Source organism: Halichoerus grypus, chromosome 2, assembly GCF_964656455.1.
Source record: "Halichoerus grypus chromosome 2, mHalGry1.hap1.1, whole genome shotgun sequence".
Lineage (NCBI taxonomy): Eukaryota > Metazoa > Chordata > Mammalia > Carnivora > Phocidae > Halichoerus > Halichoerus grypus.
Window position 1 is genome coordinate 172,069,298 of NC_135713.1, and position 14,381 is coordinate 172,083,678.

The following is a 14,381-nucleotide window of genomic DNA, read 5'->3' on the forward strand; positions in this document are numbered from 1 at the left end:
GTAGAAGGCACTTTACTGAGAAGGCCTATCGACAAACAGGAACACACTCCCCCCACAAGAAAAAAAAACTGAAAAATGAACTGCCACCAACAAATTCTCCTCTAAGCCAGGGCTCTAGGTGCTTAGCCAAATGTGCTTTTAAGGGTGACTGGCTTACACATCAAATATCATTATAATGTTAGAATTAGGAATAAACTATAAAGCAATCCTTCAGTGCTAACAGAACCAAAACTAGAATACGTAACAAGTATTATTAATACCATTTTTAAATCACATTCCACACAAGGAGGCCCACGTATAAAAAATTTCAAAGCCCACCACTATATGAAATGGAACCTACTTCTGAAGACCTGCTCTGAAAAGTTAATCACCATAGGTGAGCCAGTGGAGTGAGGCCACTATAGCCTGGTGATTGAGAGCCTGGCCTTTCCAGCCAGAAAGGCTCAAACACTGTGTGGCCTTAGGCCTGTCACGTAACTTCTCTGTGCAGTGTTTTCACATCTGTGGAACACAGATACTACGCCTCATAAAAGTGTTGGGAGGATGAAATAAGTTCCTATAGTAAAGTCCCTGCACACAGCCAGTACACAACGACTGTCGGTAATTCTTACACAGGTAAAATACGGCACAAAGACAAGTATCACACAGCAAAAGAAATGTCAGTCTTACACAAAGCTCTCTCCTACTTTTAAACACAAGTAAGCCTTCTCCTAACTCCCACCAAAGAATGCATACAATCCCATTCAGAAAAATGTATCATTTTACACAATGGAATGAGTAAAATACACCCTGCTGAGCATGCCTAATGCTTCCCGAGCTCTCTCGTGGGCAACATATGATTTCAATAGGAAAGGGGACTGTTTTGTAAAGACAGTTTTATAACATCCTTTCCCAAATGAAATGTTCAAAGTGAAAATTCAAGGCTTCACACAGCAGGCACAGACTTTCAAAAACATCTGTACCCTCACTCATGTTCCCTATCCTTCTTTCTTAATCAAGGTTATAATAACCAAAATCCTCTGTAGGCTGCCACACAGCCCGAGAGCATGCCATCCTCCCGAATGGTCACTGACGGGGGAAGGCAATATTCTCTTCACAGCCCCAACCCCCACCCCGCCCCAGTCAGAAAGATGGGAGATTGTTCTAGAGACACTTAAAAAAAGTTTGGACTTGAATCATCTAGACAAGATGCCATACCTTTCTCCACTTCTAGGCGTCCCAACTATTCAGGGGACAACCAGACATTTTGGGATCAGAAACATAAATTGTTTCCAAAATTGTTCAATAATGCTTGTCCAAAGGCCCCAGTAGAGCTGGTAGTTTGGACAGCTGTGCTAGGAGCGACAGAAGCAGCATTTTCTAACTAGTATTGCTTCAAAACAATTGAAACTTTCTCCAATGCAAAGTCAAGACACAGGGAGCAGTGTTCTTTGCCAACATCCACAACAGTTTCATTTTTGTTTAACCACCAAAATAACAGCTCCAATAATCTATCAAGTTTGACATTTTATCCAACTAAGCAATTAAACCAGGATGCAAAGCATGCAGAGATATTTTCCCCCCTGCTCTGTATCAACATTCATTTTGACATTACATGAACACAAATAATACTTGTTCCTAGACTACTTATAAAAGGCTTCTAAAAAGCAAACACAAACTTTAGTGCCTCAAAAAAAAACTGTATGCCCCCAAATTTTGTCTTCTACCTTTAAGCAGCTTTATTCATGGTGAGTAAAGGCCAAGAAGTTGAAAACTCCTTTTTAGTATTTAGTCAAAAGAGGTCAAGATCCCTCCTGATACAGACACCAAATGCAAGTTCTACTGACTTATTCTTAAGCATATTAAAGGTAAGCAAGCATCCCTCACCTAATCTCCAAGGATAAAAATTGTGGTTGTGATCTAGTAAATCAAGAGGCGATGGAACTTCTTCCCCCAAGTAGGAATGGAGTCCTCAGCTGGTTGCTTCATTTACAGGTAGCATAAGGAAGAAAATGATCTCACTGTCCTCAGAACCACCTAGAACAATGTTGTTCAAAGTGCCTTAAATTCCTCTGTGCCTTAAATCCCTCCTCTGCAAAATAAAGGCAGCCCCGAATTTCTGAGTTTCTCAACATCATCACCACTATGATCGTGGTTGTTGCCATCAGAATCCCCAATTTCAGTCCCAAACACTCTTGATTCTGTAAGTATAGGCTAGGAATCAAGAAACTGGATTTTTTACAAGTGCTCAGGAGATTCTGGTGCACGCTAAAATTTGAGATCTGCAATAGATGATGTTACCAATGTTTTTAGGAATAAAAAAAGGTCGTAATTTGTGTGTAATCCCTGATAAAAAAATTATCTTAGGTAAAGAATATTTTTAAATCAGGATATTAAAACTTACAGAAAGCATTTTTTAATATGCTTTTATAATATTTGTGATATGTAACAACAAATTTCAACTTTTCCCCATTTTTTTAAGTTTGTTTTTTTAAGTTTTTTTTTTTTTTACGATTTTATTTATTTATGTGAGAGAGAGACAGTGAGAGAGAGCATGAGAGGGGAGAGGGTCAGAGGGAGAAGCAGACTTCCTGCTGAGCAGGGAGCCCGATGTGGGACTCGATCCCAGGACCCCAGGATCATGACCTGAGCCTGAAGGCAGTTGGCTTAACCAACTGAGCTATCCAGGCGCCCTATTTACTTATTTTTAAAGGTTTATTTATTTTAGAGAGAGTGAGTGCACACCAGTAAGAGGAGGGGCAGGAGGAGAGTAAGAATCTCAGACTCCCTACTCAGCGCAGAGTCCAACAGGGGTCTCATGACCCTGAGATCATTACCTGAGTCAAAATCAAGAGTGGGTTGCTCAGCTAAGCGACCCAATGGCCCCTATTTATTTTTTTTAGTAATCTCTATACCCAAGGTATAGAGATTGAACTCACCACCCCAAGATCAAGAGATCAAGCCAGTCAGGTGCCCCAAATTTTCCCCATTTTAAAAAATGACGTTTGGTGGGGGCACCTGGTTGGCTCAGTCGGTGGAGTGCACAGCTCCTGATCTCAGGGTTGTGAGTTCGAGCCCCAAGTTGGGCAAAGAGGTTAAAAAAAAATATTAAAAAAAAGATGTTTGGTTGGAAAGACCAAATGTAAATTAAAATACATGTAAATATTTACATTCTATGGCATCAAAAACTGCTTTCTTGAAATGATATTCAGAACTCTTGAGTTCTGTACCAATCCCTTCCAAATAAAACCAGTGGCTTATTTTTATGTTTGGAGAAAGATCTCAGGCTGCTGTTTGCGAGCTTTTCCACAAGTAACAGCGCAGGTGTGGACAGCCTGCATCTCAAATAAAAACCAACTGAGATGTAATTGCAAATGTATTTTCCTTTTTAGTATTAGTTTTGGTAGTACAAGAGACATGTTCATGTGCTGTATGAAAAATTTTATTAAATAAATAAAATTTAGGAATCTGATGAAGATCATCTGGAGGTGAAGCGGCAGAATTACTATCATTTTTATGTCCCCCAGTAACTAGCTGGCTCACTGTCCCTATTCATCAAGCTGCCGGTCTGCAACTGTGTCAACAATCCAGTCCTGAACTAGACCAGCAGGCATGGGGATGGATGATTCAGAGTCACGGGGAGTGCTGGGTCCAACTACATGGTGAGGGTCGTAAGCAAGGTGGAGTGGCCTCTGTCCAACTCTCTGGGAATATTCTGGCACCCCTCTCCCCACCTGTTCCATAGCAAACACTAGGGAAGGTAAACTTCAACTCTCACTCGGAATGACTAAGCAAACTCTTCCATCAGTAAATAAAATGACCAAGAATGGTACCTGAATCTAGCAGTGCCCAAAAGGAAGAAACAAAGGTAGACAGATGTGAGAGAAACTGAAAGACTAGGAATTTTCCACTGTGGACTGGGCAAGTCCTAGCACCTGCATTATTCCTCCCCACCTCCTGCCCACTGTACAAAATGTTAGCCCCTGAGTCTCCCTCTCCGCACCTCTGTAAAATCCAAAATGCCCAAACAATGGCTGCTCATTTGCAAAAACAATTCCTCCCTCTTCCTAAAACCGTCCTTGACTGCAGATTGCTCCAACCAGCTGAACTTCAGCTGACCCAATCCTGCTAAAACAAGCCCTAGAAAACACTCTGCTCTTTCTCCAAACTAGAATGCTCCTTTTGTCCAGCATTTTCGAATAAAGGCTTATGCTCTGGTGAATCTTCTTCCACACCATGTAAAATAATAATTTAGCATGGTCAAGAGGAAGTATAATTAATTCATTGTGGCCCCACTGACTCAAGACCTAGGGAAAGGCTGGAAGCAGAAAGAGGATGAGGGCCGGTTGTTTCTCCAGCAGATGTCTTAATCATCATTAAAGTTTAAAAAAAAAAAAAAAAGATAAGATTCACAGAAAATCCTGGAGGGACAACACACTTTTCTATGCATTTTAGGATCAAATATATTGATTCCTGTGCCATAACTCTGTATGCATGTGATCTAGACTGAGACTGCAAAGATTTTCTAAAGCAAATGAAGAGTAAAACATGAAGAGGAGGTGGTGGGAGAGGATGACGCTACATTTACTTAAGAAAAGCAGAAAAGCCTTTTTTTTTTTTTTTTTACAAGTCTTTTAACATAATCCAGCAGTTGCAAATAAACAATGGTGCTGATTACTAACCAATTATACTTAACCACTCAGAGGCCAGCAGAGCCTCCAGTTGGCCTACCTTCCTGTATGTAAATTTCAGGATGACTAGGCAGCATTTCTTTAAAGAGGATCAAGGCAGTTAAAATGTCTTCAGCAATCAGACTGGCTTCTGGTGGTTCAAATGGGTGGTGTGCTTCCCCTACTTTTAGAACTGGCCTGGTGGAAACAAACGGATGTCCGAGGGGGCCCTGACCACTCCACAACCCAGAAACAATGAAATCCTTTCTTGATATGCAATTCCAGAAAAGGCCTGAGCACGTTAAACTGTGAGATAGAAGCCTGACCTGCAGCACCAGAGAGGGCCAGCTTAATTTAAAAAGTCAAGTAATACTTGCTCAACAAAATTTTTTAGGAGTTCAAAAGCAGCACGAGGGGTGGCTGCTGAAAAAGGCTGCTGAGGGAGCAAGACGGTTTTGCTTATCTTTTTATAGGCGAGGACAATGGAGAAATTACCAGACCAAGGTCACTTTCCATTAAAAAAAAAAAGTTGGAAGCCTTAACAAGAGATAAAAACCTGCATTAAGTCATGACTCCATGAAATCAGCAGCTTGGTGAGAATCTCTCCAAGAATCCTGTAGGAAATGAAGTGCGGATTAGAGTAATTAAATGTAAAGTCTCCTTGAGAGCAACTTCTTGTTCCTGAAGACTAGAGCCATTTCTGTGAAACGTATCACAGAGAAATTGTGAAGAGGATTTGCTAGGCGTCACAGCTTTTCCACGCTCACATGAGGTCTGAAACACTATGATCTAAAAAGAACAGGGCAGTGATTTGGGGAGGGAATTATATAACACACCTTATCAGAGAAAAGCACTCCATTCTCCAGTCTTTGCAAAAGGTCACGTGCTCATGTAAGTGTAATATACTTAGGGGTTTCAAAAATTACACACATTGCCTCTAAAGAGATGGAGGGAAAAAAATATAATCACGGGGTAAAGGCCAAACATTCTCTCTTCTGAATGCTTAAATAGCCAATTATGTGTCTTAATACATTAATTCTATGGAGAGAAAGAAGACTATTACAGGAAAGTTGAATAAGACATCTTAAAAAATGTACCCTGGGGCCTAAGTCCATTCAACTGACAGTAAAATCACCCCCTCAAAAAAGCAGTTTTATGCAACATCTAGTATTTTAATTTCCCAGCTGCCAAGAGAAATATATAAGGAGCAGAAATTAAACTAATTATGTCAGCAGCACAGTGAACAAAACTTTAATTGTATTACACACTAGTTAGACATTTGCTGAACAATACAAAGGCCCTTAAGGGTAGGAACTTCTTTAGAATATAAATGATCCCCAATCAAATGACAAAAATTAGTCTGTTTGGGCAATAAACAGATTCATGGTTTAGATATAAAATTTCAACCAACATCATAATCCAATATAAAAAATAAATATCTAGTATAAGAAACAAATCTCTAAAATGGCTTTAAATCACTCTCTGATTTACATATGCTGTATCATTAATAGGTCCTTTAAGCCAGCATTGTACTAATCAGCTTTTTAAACATCCTGCCCACAAAAGGGCCTATTCATTTAGCTGAGAGACAGGTGTTAGCAACCAGCAACCTCTTTTCGCCTGCAGTTTCAGGGGCCCGGCCTGCGATTATTGTGGCATGATTGGCAAGTCGAAAGGAAGGGCCCTTTGAAAGACGGGAAGGGAGGAGAGAGGGAAAGAGAAACAAAAGAGACCAAAAGGGAGAAAGGAAGATGAGGAAAGAGATGGATGTCAGCTGCTACTTCACGGGGCCACCCTAATGGCCAGCCTCCTGGCCTGATGGGAGTGCCCGGGCTGCCACCCAGATGGATAGATACACATGGCTGAACTCAGAGATTATTAATTCATTCCTGCGGACAGTAACTCTGGATATATGCCTACACTCCACTCATTCTAAAAACATTTTTGAGTGTCCTAGGACTCTCTCATCCCCTATCATCCAGTTCCTAACTTCAGTCCTCACTCTGATAGACTCTGAAGGAGCTGATGGAGTAGATACTCCTGGAAAGAGTTACAGAGAAAGCCAGATTTAGAAAGACATCTTCAGCCTTCGGAATAAAAATCCTAGCAGAAAGTAGGAGAAGTGAACATTCATGGAGTTGCCTGCAATGTACAAAGAATCTATTTTCTCTCTTTTAATCCACCTAACAATCCCACCAGGTTTGATCTTCATCTTGGGGATGAAGAAAATGAAGCTCACAGAGATTAAGGAAGGGGTCTGAGGTAGCATGGCCAGGAGGCGGGAGAGCTGGGATTCAATAACCGGTTTGTCGATTTCCTAAACTGTTAGGCTTTTCCCAAGTTTAATTCCCTAACATATCGAGTGCCCGATTCTGTTTTAACTCGGATGGTTCTGTACTTTCAGCACTTTTTCTTCCTTCCGTGAACTCAGCAAAGGACCTGTGACTAAGCTGTATCGACTATTAAGCCTCCATTAGTTTCCATAAGCGCTTCAGCTATGAAGAAGTGAAACATCTGGCAAGTTGGTTTTAAGTCCTACACGCGGAGAGTTCCCAGGCACCCCTCCTACCCAACACTGATCATAACTAGATTCAACTACCGAGTCCAACCTCCAGTTGTTTCCACATTACCATTCATTTGTCCACTCAGGAAATAAAGGAAGCTACTTTCACCAACCCTCCCTCGTGACTCCTGATAGATAATACAGCAGAGGGGGGCCTCTCTGTAAAGTAATTTACATAAAAGTTGTAAAAGCTCTTTGTTATCTTTCATGACTAGGAAATGGGCTATTCTAGCAAATCAAACATCCTGGATAACATAATGATGCTTTTAAAGGGACAACCATTTATTAAGAATTTCAAAGCAATGCAGCAGTGGCTCCCAAACCTGGCTGTATATCAGAATTACTTGGGGAGTTTTTTGGAAATAGAGGCCAGAGTGGTTTTTAAAATGTAAATTCTTGGTCATCACTTTTCTACTCAATCAAATCTCCAGGAGGTGGGGCTGGGAAATCTGTACTTTAAAGAACCCCTTAGTGACTCAGCTGCGAACTGCAGCTTTCAAGGAACGCCTGGCTTTTGGGAACTCCTTGCAATAAAACACTCTAAAAAGGCCAAAAGCTGCACTGAATACAATGTGACCTTCTTTTGCTGATTCAGGAAGACTTCAGGATCTCCCAACAGCTCTGGTGCATCATTCACTACTGGTCACCAGTCACTGTATTGGCACAACCAGGAAAGAAAGGTTAAGATTTCGAATTGGTACAAAGCTGGAAAAACCAGCTTCGGTTTTACTATCAGATTTAAAAAGCTGCTTTTCCCCCAGAGGAAACATAAGATTTTATGCTTGCTTTGAAAAAGGAAAATGTTTAAAATCATGCAGGATTCTCTCAACCAACTGTTTAGCTACAATTCAGAATGTTAACAGGCCCAAATGCATCAAAAATGTGGAACACTCGGGCGCCTGGGTGGCTCAGATGGTTAAGCGTCTGCCTTCGGCTCAGGTCGTGATCCCAGCGTCCTGGGATCGAGTCCCGCATCGGGCTCCCTGCTCCTTGGGAGCCTGCTTCTCCCTCTGCCTCTCTCTCTCTCTCTCTGTCTCTCATGAATAAATAAATAAAATCTTTAAAAAAAAAAATAAAAAAAAATGTGGAACACTCCACCTGCAGAAGAGAAAGCAAAGGAACTTCATGACCATCTTAATTAAGAGAAAGGAAGATAATAGGTTTAAACTAAGAATGGCATTATAGGATTAGATAAAACCACTGTCCTGACCATGGCAACCAATAAATCCTGGAAACTGGGAGAGCTGAGGCCCCTAATTCCTTCCTATCTGGGATGGCTTTCATGTCCTATTAAAAGTCCTATTTAAAACTCTGTTAATAATATAAAGTCACAATACAAGAAAATGACCAAACCATTTCCCTATTGAAGGAATGGGAGTTCACGTGTTTATATATAAAAAGATTGTCCTTGTGTGTCAACTATACTTCAATTAAAAAAAAAAAAGACCAAAAAAAAGGTAATAAAAAAATTGTCCTTTTAATTGCCAAAATCTTTCTTACCTAAACACAAGTAACCACTACCAATAACCAGTAACCAAACAAAAATAATAACCAGTAATCATTACCAAACAATAATAACGATGAAGCAGCTAGTCCCTTGAGACTTCACCAATAGCAATTTAAATTATGTTTCTCATTAAACTCTAAGTTATGACTTAGTTCTGTATTACAGGGGTGATGAGATTCCAAGGTGCAGAGGCTAAAACTTTCATCCCAAAACATAAACACTATGGCCAGTACAAGTCTGATATAAAAGTCTCTAATCTACCATTAAAACAATAGCAATATTAATGGTTCTATTATAAGAATAAAAAATCAAGGTGGAATCACCCCCCTAACACTCCTTAAGTTTCTGTAGGTGTTTCCAGGAAGTCCTAGGCACAATACTCTTACAGATGGGTGTGGCTATATTAAACATCACAGTGAACATGTAATGAGGGAAGAAATTGTGCCTTTTTTTGATATTGTTGCTGTTTTATCTTTTTAAACGCTGGTAATTGAAAATGCTTTTTCAAAAAAAGAAAAAGAAAAAAGAAAATGCTTTTCCACTGCTATCTTAAGAGGCCTTAAAGATGCATTCCTATCAGATGGTGCTAAGCAGTTATGTCAACCAGCCTGGCCATGAGAAAGATTAAAAACAAATTAATTTCTAATCGGAGAACAGCTCTTTTTCTGTGCATATTATTTTAGGAGTTGGTTAAATTAAGTCAATTTGGAGGATTTAAAGCCTTTGATCCCAATGTACAGTCAGAATAACAGCTGTCTACCTGACCAATTTGTAAGTTTTAAGTGGGCTAACTTTGTAACTAGATATAGACATTAAGTGTGTGTGTGTGTGTGTGTGTCCTAGATTACGTGGAAATTTTCTTCAAGCACAATCAAGTTATTATAGAGCCCTGCCACATCAATCTGCAAATATTATACACAATTTCCAAACTTAAGAAAATGACACCTCTAAATAAACTGGTTTATGAATTGAAGTCCAGAATTATTAGGAAATATGCCATAACGTTTCAGAAATAACTGCCATCATTTATGTCCTTGAATGTGAAAGAACGCAATCAGGAAAAAAGGATAAAGAAGTTGTCAAACCTAAAATCCCCTGACAGAAAGGAAGTAACACTGCAGCTCCCAACCCTGGAATTCTGTATAAGAACTCAGCAAAGCACCGTGTCCCCTGCCTACTCCCATTCCTAGAAAAATGGCTCAATAAAAATGGACAGCTTTGGCCACATTTCAGTAACTTGAACTGTCACTGGGAAAATCACAAGGCTCCCCAGACAGCTGTAGCAACAGGAGTGACTGGAAGTCTTCCCTGTCCTCCAAACCACCTGTAAAAGGGATGAATAAGGAACTTACTGCATTCTTAGAAGGCCACATGCACCTGTGGATGATTATTCATTAGGTCACTGTGGCCTTTAGCCAAGGTGCAAAGTGACGGTTGTGGGTAAAGCCCTATTTCCAAGCTAACAATAATTCTTCCCTGAGGTAGACTGGGAGGAGCTTGATACAATCTTCCTTGATTACACAAGCAGTTTTCTCCCATTAGAACAAATACAGACCAACAAAAAGGAGAAAATATGCTCTTGTTGGTATCTTCTGCCAGCTCGAAATCAAGCTCTGAGCAGACAGATGCCTGCCATGCTCTGACTCCCCTGGTCTAGCCATACACTTCCCCATGCCTGGTCAAATGTCTCAGGGGCAGCCCGCTGCAGAGGGGCCCCACTTCCCTTCTCCGTCTTGGCCATTGGCGACCTCACACATCACCTCAAATAAACGGAGGGCAAATCCCTACAGGGAAGAGTGGGCGGAGGGGTGGGGGGGGGCCCACATTCCCAAACTTCTCCACCAAGCCTCGGAACTCCAGCCCCCTCCTTCCAAGAAGCCTCAAGGGCTCCTCCACAAGGAAGCAGGGACAAGCTAGGTCCTTTATAGGGGGCACCAGGCCGCCGCGTACCTGACTCAGTTTCCTCTGCCGTAAAGAGGCATCTTTCCCCCACAAGCCAACTGAACCTGCAGGTCTGTAAGGCTTTGGAGAAATTTGAAGATACCCGTCTCGGGTTACTGCCCGCACAGGTGAAATGCTTTCTTTGAAGGGACTTTTAATGGGACAGGTGCGAGCTACCCCGGATGCGGAGACTTCCAGCGAGGCAGGGAGAGTCCCAGGCCGCCCCCCGCACAGAGTAGGCGCCTCCAGACCACAGCCCGGCGGGACCCGAGGTCGAGCCGCACTCCCACCCCGACCTCCCCCAGGACCCCACCCAGGCCAGGCACCTCGCGTATCCCAGCGCCGCCGCCGCCGCCGCCTCCTCACCTGCCGCGCCCGCCCGGCGGTCCGCACCTGGGAGGGGAGGGGCCGGATCCGGGCCGCGGGCGCCTCAGGCAAGGGGGCTCCGGGCTCCGCCGCGGCGGCGTCTCCGGGGCTGAGGGGCACCGGGGGGCGGTCGCGACATCCTCACGGGCGGCCCCAGGAAGTTGGCCCCCCCACCCATCGCCAGCAGCACTGCCCGGCCGCTCCCGCCCCTTGCGCGGCCCCGCCCCCGGCGCGGCCCCGCCCCTCTCGGGAGCGCGCCTCCGCTCCCGCGGTGCCCCAGCCACCATAGAGAGGGGCGAGGCGCGCGGCGGGCTAGAGTGTGGCCTCCGCGGGCGCCCCCTGGCGGAGCTGAGGCGGCCGGAGGCGGGGCAGGCCGAGCCTGAACCTGAGCCCCGCAGCCAGCCGCGGAGGAGTCGGTTCTCTGGTGTCAGGGCATCTGCTGCCCCTCGTTGCCTTGGTCACCGGACTTTGCACGAGGAGCTGGAGTCCACGTACGAGGCTCAGCTAGGTGGTAGTCCAGCTTGGTGACCTTGAGCGAGTCCCTTAACATCCCTGAACTCGTTTCGTTGTAAGAGTTTGCGGGTTGCCTCACTTTAATATTTCATTGTTCCTCCCAACAATGCTATGAGCAGGTGAGGGTTCCCAAGATTACAATGGAGGGAACCCAGGCCCATCAGGGTTCACTAGCTTATTCAAGGTCCCGTAGCTGGAAGGTACTAGAAGCCAGATGTGTAACACATCAAAACCCATGCTTTTCCCACTCGGTCGCTGGCACCTCCCTCATCTAGCATTTCCCAGTCTAACCCCCCAAGGTTAGTTAGTTTTACCTTAGGAGGGTGAGGAAACTGCTCCGAGAAGGCCTTGGTTGAAGGAAAAGGACTGTGCTCAGGAGCCCACCCCGGACATTCATCAGCCCTATACCTTTTAGCAGGTACTTAACGCCTCTGAACTCCAGCTTCCTCATCCCTGAAACAATTGGTATGGTTGTTAGGAGGTAGGGTGGCATGAGGATTAAATGAGCTAATGCATTTAGAAGTGCTTAGTAAACTGTAAAGCACTGGATTGCATGGGGGATCATTAGCCAGTGTGGACGAAGAAAATACCTAGTCATGAAAATAATATACATTCTAATCATTATTCTGACCATGTCTAATGACACAATTTTCTTCTGCTTTTAGGTTCCTATCGAAACCTCCCACAGTTGTTCTGAGCAATTTATATTTTAAAATAAGGACTATCATGAGAAAAAATGACATAAAAACACTATCATTTATACATGTGGACTGTCACTCCACAAGTATTTCTAATCTTCACAACCCAGCAAACTGAGTACTATTATTCCCATGTTATTAACGAATATCTGAAGGTTAAGTAATTTGCCCAAAGCCACACCATTTGAAAAAGGCCAAGCTGAAATTTGAAACCAGGTCTTTCCACCCCCAGTAACTCATGGAAATACTGGCCTTCTAGAGGCCTCCCGCCCCTCATCTTTTTCCTACCTGGCTACTTTGGTAACTTTCCTTGATGGAATTCTGTCTTCTCTGCTTCTCTCCAGGGCTTTATTCCCCCCATGAAGGCGTTTATTGTCTCCTGTTTTCCCCCATCTGGTTCCTTTCCTCTTGAGATGTCAGGACATTGTTCATCCTCTTGTTTCTGAAATGGATTTGTGACCTGTGATTAAGGCACAGCATTCTCCACCTGATCTCTCCTTCTCTTTGTGTTAATTATAGTATAGAAAGTTAATAGGTCCAGAACAAGGATGGGGTGAGACCAGAGATGTTTTTGTAAGCTCAGTTTACAAGCTGAGTGCTCAGTTCCAAAGGGAAGTGCTCTCAATCCACTGGTTGGACCCAATGACTGGAGTTTAGATTCATGACATCCTCTGGAGGTCATTTTTTTTCCCGGGTCCTCTGGTCCATATTACAGTTAAATCATGGGAATGTTGCTAAATAATGTACATATCACTGAAGCAAGGAGGTCTCAGAGCTGCATTTACCCACACTCCTCCTTTCTCCACCTTTAGCATTATCACCATCACTATTTTTCATCTTTAGCGTGCCCTTCTGCAGAGGCACTCAATAATGTACCCATTGTGCAAGTAATCTAAAATCCTTTTCGGCAAGCAATAGTATTTAGTAGTAATAAAACACTAATTTGTCTACCAAGTGACATATTTATAGGAGCTGTTTACTTTGACATATTTTTATTATTTCTACTCATTTGCTAAGTACTTTCCAATACATATTTATGAAGCACATGCCTTTCCCCAAACAGTAGTGAAAAAATAAATCATATTATTTCTTTTATTAGTAGCAGCATGGCTTGTAAGAGCTAGTGACCTGATTTTTGCTACTTCTGGCACAAGCTGAAAGAATTAATGGTGATTGAGCACCTACTATGTGCCAGACATTCTGTGAAAGGCACTTTACATAAATTATCTGTTAAGTTCCCCTGAGACATATAATTTTACCAATAAGGAAAGTATAATTCCCCTGCAACATAGATTTTACCAATGAGACAGAGACATTACCTTGTCCAAGTAATTTGGCCAGAAAGCATTTTTTTTAAAGATTTTATTTATTTATTTGACACAGAGAGAGAGAGCAAGAACACAAGCAGGGGGAGTGGGAGAGGGAGAAGCAGGCTTCCTGCTGAGCAGGGAGCCCGATGCGGGGCTCGATCCCAGGACCCTGGGACCATGACGTGAGCCGAAGGCAGACGCCTAACGACCGAGCCACCCAGGCGCCCTGCCAGAATGCATTTTGAACCTAGATCTTTTCCTTATCCAAATCCCCAAATCATCATTCCAATTCACCAGCCCCCTCTTAACTTCTCTGGACCTAATAAATTATGGAAAATATAAAGAATTCCTTTCTAAAAGAGGCTGTATCTATTACCCCAGAATGGAACAGAGATAAACAGACACGAGATGCTAATCCCAATTTTTCTACAAGAGGTAACTCTCTAAGGGAGTTATTCCCTAAGAAATCAATGGTAGGGTATTTTCCAAATACTTCAGAGTATTAAAGTAAGCACAAGGCTCTGTGCAACGGCACTGGTCACACTACCGTGAAGCTGGCCTTGCCTGGACAGAACGAAGCTGTCACTAGTACCTTTCAGGCATTGGAAGCTTCACAATGATATGACATTTAGTTCCATTATAGGCCTGGAAAAGCATTTGGTGCTTTACATAAGCTATATGACTCCAAAGCAATTCTATCCATCAGGCATTATTATTTTTTAAAGATTTATTTATTTTAGAGAGAGAGACGGGGAAGGGCAGGGGGAGAGGGAGAGAGAGAATCTTCAAGCAGTCTCCCCGCTGAGCACAGAGCCTGATGCAGGGCTCGATCCC

At 43.0% G+C, this 14,381-nt stretch overlaps 1 protein-coding gene across 3 annotated transcripts in view; it reads right to left on the reverse strand.

The window, feature by feature from the left end:
- Positions 1 to 11,222, reverse strand: part of RFFL (ring finger and FYVE like domain containing E3 ubiquitin protein ligase) — a 63,545-nt gene extending 52,323 nt beyond the window's left edge. The window contains exon 1 of one of the 3 annotated variants that reach the window (XM_078063617.1): positions 11,054 to 11,222. The gene's annotated coding sequence lies outside the window, so the exon portion shown is untranslated. Of the gene's footprint in view, positions 1 to 10,986 lie in introns of all 3 variants that reach the window. The other 2 variants (XM_036078718.2, XM_078063610.1) reach the window with 2 other exon arrangements.
- Positions 11,223 to 14,381: the final 3,159 nt, after the last annotated feature.